Source organism: Colobus angolensis, unplaced genomic scaffold (genome assembly GCF_000951035.1).
Source record: "Colobus angolensis palliatus isolate OR3802 unplaced genomic scaffold, Cang.pa_1.0 Scaffold23, whole genome shotgun sequence".
Lineage (NCBI taxonomy): Eukaryota > Metazoa > Chordata > Mammalia > Primates > Cercopithecidae > Colobus > Colobus angolensis.
In genome coordinates, this window is record NW_012115488.1 from 5,091,225 (window position 1) to 5,096,862 (window position 5,638).

At 34.5% G+C, this 5,638-nt stretch overlaps 1 pseudogene across 1 annotated transcript; it reads left to right on the forward strand.

Annotated features, from left to right (window-relative positions):
- The first annotated feature begins 233 nt into the window (after window positions 1–233).
- LOC105513377 lies at window positions 234–1,161 on the forward strand (annotated as a pseudogene). The gene has a single exon (XR_001002009.1). The product of XR_001002009.1 is annotated as a 60S ribosomal protein L6 pseudogene (transcript).
- The last annotated feature ends 4,477 nt before the right edge of the window (window positions 1,162–5,638 follow it).

The following is a 5,638-nucleotide window of genomic DNA, read 5'->3' on the forward strand; positions in this document are numbered from 1 at the left end:
TAGAAATGGCCTAATGTGTATGAGTCTAGGGCTTCTGGGGAGGGACTCTCTATCATGGATTCTGTCCCAGGATGTCAAAGCCATAAGGATCAAGGTCCCCTGAAATAAAATCACTGAAAAGGTATGTTCTCTTATATATTATTTAAAAAATTTATCTGATGCCACCAAGGAATGACAGCAGTTTCTAACAAAGTTCATATTTAGAGCATCATATTAAGATATTGTAAAGCTCCTCTTTCCCATCTTGCAAGATGGCGGGTGAAAAAGTTGAGAAGCCAGATACTAAAGAGAAGAAACCCGAAGCCAAGAAGGCTGATGCTGGTGGCAAGGTGAAAAAGGGTAACCTCAAGGCTAAGAAGCCCAAGAAGGGGAAGCCCCATTGCAGCTGCAACCCTGTCCTTGTCAGAGGAATTGGCAGGTATTCCCGATCTGCCATGTATTCCAGAAAGGCCACATACAAGAGGGAGTACTCAGCCGCTAAATCCAAGGTTGAAAAGAAAAAGAAGGAGAAGGTTCTTGCAACTCTTACAAAACCAGTTGGTGGTGACAAGAACGGCGGTACCCGGGTGGTTAAACTTCGCAAAATGCCTAGATATTATCCTACTGAAGATGTGCCTCAAAAGCTGTTGAGCCACGGCAAAAAACCCTTCAGTCAGCACGTGAGAAAACTGCGAGCCAGCATTACCCCGGGGACCATTCTGATCATCCTCACTGGACACCACAGGGGCAAGAGGGTGGTTTTCCTGAAGCAGCTGGCTAGTGGCTTGTTACTTGTGACTGGACCTCTGGTCCTCAATCGAGTTCCTCTACGAAGAACACACCAGAAATTTGTCATTGCCACCTCAACCAAAATCGATATCAGCAATGTCAAAATCCCAAAACATCTTACTGATGCTTACTTCAAGAAGAAAAAGTTGTGGAAGCCCAGACACCAGGAAGGTGAGATCTTCGACACAGAGAAAGAGAAATACGAGATTACAGAGCAGCGCAAGATTGATCAGAAAGCTGTGGACTCACAAATTCTACCAAAAATCAAAGCTGTTCCTCAGCTCCGGGGCTACCTGCAATCTGTTTTTGCCCTGACGAATGGAATTTATCCTCACAAATTGGTGTTCTAAATGTCTTAAGAACCTCATTAAATAGCTAACTACAAAAAAAAAAAAAAAAGATATTGTAAAGCTTAGCATATTTTGCACTGGTTTTCTTTGTAATGTAGGTTGAAAGGGAGACATGCTTGAATGCTTTTGTATTTAACTATCTCCCATTCTTTTTCTCTCTCTTCTTGGTCTGTATTTGCTAAGGATTGATATAAAAAAATAGTTCACTAATGAGCTCTGCATATTATTGAACACTCACAAGGTAATATTGATTTGGGTGCTACCAGACTTTTACCTAACATTCGTCTTTCTCAATAGTTCTTATAAAGAACAGCATTCAATCCAGTAAATATTGAAATCTATTAGTTTAATAAAGGTTATTTATATACTGTCATACCACAAAGCGATGGTGGAAAGAACATCTGCGTTCACCAGAATGTACTTTCTTCCGTTGGCTGTGAATAAATTGGATAAGACTGTTTTATTGTAAGTACTGGCTATTGGGAGATAAGGGGATAAAATTGACATTATTGTTGAAGTATTGCAAAAACATGACTAATTTGGTTAATTATGTCTACCACTTACATTTAAGAGATCCTTTCACTAACTTAAAATGTTAACTTTTAATTTCACTAACTTAAATTGTTGTGATATTGAGAAAGAATTTTAACTTAAACAATCACTTTACAACAAACATGTAAAGATTAGTGTGCCTGCAGTTGAGGTTTTTTTTGCATTTCTGAGCCCACTTTGCATTCGTGAGAAACAAAAACATAATGGGTGAAAAGTTTTAAATAACCAGTATTGTAAGTTTTCATAAAGTTTGGGACTTCAAAGTATTAACGAAGGATATTGAAAACATACTGACTTTTACTTTGGTCAAATCACTTCCTATGATCTGATTTCTTAATTTTCAGTATTTGAAATCTTGTGAATTAGGAATATCTACATCTATATATAAATAGATAACTAAAACTTAATGGTAAAAATAAGTGTAATTCAGTAAAATGATTCATCAGTTTTTATTTTTACAATAAGTTATCATTTATTGCATTGATATCAAATTTGTATATTGCCTTGCAATGCTCAATGCTCTAGAAAGAATATTTAGGCTACTTCAGTTCTACAACCTTCTTCCCCCTCTCCCAGGACATACAAAAGATCTTATAGTAACTAATCCTCTGTGTGAATTTTGCTGTATCAAACATTGTGCCTTATTTTATTAAAACTGTTTTGTTGGAATCCAATTCTATATTAGAGTCTCTATAATGTTAAAAAAAAAAAAGGAAAAACATCCCATGCTCATAGATTGGAAGAATCCATATCATTAAAATAACCATATTGCCCAAAGAAATCTACAAATTCAACACAATTTCTATCAGATTACCTATGTCAGCACCACAGAATTAGAAAAAACAATTCTGAAGTTCATATGGAACCAAAAAAGAGCCCAGATAACCAAAGTCATTCTAACAACAACAACAAAAAAAAAAAACAGAAAACAAAGCCAGAGGCATCACATTACCTGACTCAAAAAAATTTACTATAAAAAGCTATACTGACTAAATCAGCATGGCACTGGTACAAAAATAGACACACAGATCAATGGATCAGAATAGAGAACCCCAAAATAAAGCCACATACCTACAACAACTGATCTTCAATGACGTTGACAAAAATAATAGGGAAATACCCTACTCAATAAACGGTGCTGGGAAAATTGACTAGCCATATGAAAAAGAATGAACTGGACCCCTATCTCTCACCACATACAAAAATTAGGAATAAAGACTTAAATATAAGACCTGAGATTTCAAAAATCCTAGATGTAAACTTAGAAAAAAACTTTTCTGGACTTTGACCTAGGAAGAGAATTTATAACAAAGACCCCAAAAGCAAATGCAACAAAAACAAAAATAGACAAATGAGACTTAATTAAACTAAGAAGCTTCTGCATAGCAAAAGAAATAATCAACAAAATAAACAGGCAACCTACAGAATGTGAGAAAATATTAGCAAATTATGCCTCTAGCAAAAGACTAATATCCAGCATCTACAAGGAACTCAAGAAAAAAACAAACAACCCCATTAAAAAATGAGCAAAGGATATGAACAGACAGTTCTGCAAAGAAGACATACAAGCAGCCAACAAACACATGAAAAAAATGTTTAACATCACTAATCATCAGACAGATGCAAATAAAAACACAATAAGATATCATTGTACACTAGAGTGGCTATTAATAGAAAGTCAAAAAACAACAGATGGTGGCATGGATGTGGAAGAAACAAAATCCTTATACACTGTTGGTGGAAATGTAAATTAGTTCAACCTCTATGGAAAACAGTACGGAAATTTCTCAATGAATTACAGAAAGAACTACCACTTGACCCAGCAATCCCACTACTGGGTATATACTCAAAGGAAAAGAAATAATTATATTAAAAACATACCTCCATGTCACAACAAGTATATATTTATCACAGCACTATTCACAACAGCAAAGTCATGGAACCATAGTAAGCATCCATCAACAGTTGATTGGATTAAAAAATGTGAGATATATATTTATATATATGGTACCTTTTATGGCCATATGGCATTTATATGGTATAGCCCCATCTCAAAATACAAACAGCCATAAAAAATAATAAAATTATGTCTTTTGCAGCAACATTAGTAGAGCTGGAAGCCATTATCATATGTAGCATAACTCAGAAGCAGAAAATCAAATATTTGTACATGGAAACTTATAAATTGCTACAGATGGACATAAAGACGGAAATAGTGGACACTGGAGACTCCAAAAGGGGGAAGGAGTGAGGGTTGAATAATTGGGTACAATGTTTGCTCTTTTGGGGATTGATACACTGGAAGCCTAATCCCCACCATTATGCAATATACTCAGGTAAAACCTGAGTACTCCCCGAACCTAAAATTAAATGGAAAAAATAAAAATAGTAATAGTGATGCTATTTTAAGGATGAATCTGAGCCTAAATTCTACTTAGCATAAAAAAAAAAGTAGCATGATTAGTTTGTAATGTCTGCCATGTCTGTGGGTGGGAAATCTATTCATCATTCTGACATCTATATTTTTTGATCCCTGAGTTATATTTTACACTCTGATTAAAAATACTTTTAAAATCCAACCTGTCCTAATCCAGGGAGTCAAATCTTCTTTACTTCACAGTTTATTGTTGAGTTTCAGTGTTCTAAAATACTTACATTTTCCTTCTTCATTTTTAATAACCATCTTTACCATCCTAAAGAGTAATACTTTCTCAGTATGAAAAAGACTGTCAATAAAAAGTGACTAGAACTCTGAAAGAAATTGCAGCTTTTAGACTGAATTATGTTTTGGTTTATCTGTTAACTTTATTTACTTTATACTGAACTGATTCCCATTAGTGTGGCAAATAAAATAAATTTTTCAGTTGACATTATTTCTTCACAATCTTTTGAAGTTATTTCCCTTGATAGCTTTTTATTCCTAAGATTTATCTGTATATAATAAGTTACAATAAAGTAGAAATTTTTAGTATAATCATAATAAAAATGTGGATATATGAAAAGTGTATTTAGTAGTAAGGAACATTCTCAGATAAAAGTTTAATTATTTTACCAGCCAAAGAATCTGCCTTTTTAAGCTGAACTCAGAACAGGAAATGTATTACATAAAGCACAATCTAATTGGGTATTCAGTGTGAATAACTTCATTAAGACTTCAGGATAAAGATATTATTTTCAAGCAGGGTCATAGGGATAAATTAGGTAACAAAGAAAGTGATTAACTGGAAGTAGTCCTCTTAACTTACTTTAATCATAATTATTGTTAATAAAACCACCCAATCTACAAGATTAATTTCACATAATCAATTAGGCTAGCAAAAAAAAAGGTTTATTAGGAGGTCAGGCATCTAAAGAGTAACATCTTTCAAATAATTATTCAGCAAATATGTATTTAATACCAACTATATGCAAGATACTGTGGAGAATAGAAAGAGTGATAAAACATACTACCTATCCTCAAGAGACTTAAGATTACAGCAAAAGCTATAAAATGTATAAAAGAATATCTTTTATGATTTTCTACTTAGTGAATAATGCCAAAAACTGGTAAAGCTACAGAAGTTCTGAGGGAAGGTAGAATATTCTTCATGGAGACGGTGGCTCTTGAAAAGCCTGAGAAACATGGATAGAACTTACTTGTGGAAAAGTGAAGGAAGTTGGCTTCCAAATAGAAATAAAATTGTTCACAAGGATATAGAAATATAAATATGTGTGAAAGAGCTGCGATTAATTTAGTTGGAGTAGTTGGAGCCTATGATTAATGAAGGAGCACAGTAGAAAGTAAAATAAGGAAGTTTGGGGCCATGGGCAGTGGCTCACGCCTGTAATCCCAGCACTTTGAGAGGCCGAGGCGGGCGGATCACGAGGTCAGGAGATCGAGACCATCCTGGCTAACATGGTGAAACCCTATCTCTACTAGAAATATAAAAAATTAGTCAGGTGTGGTAGACTACAGGCATGTGCGCCTG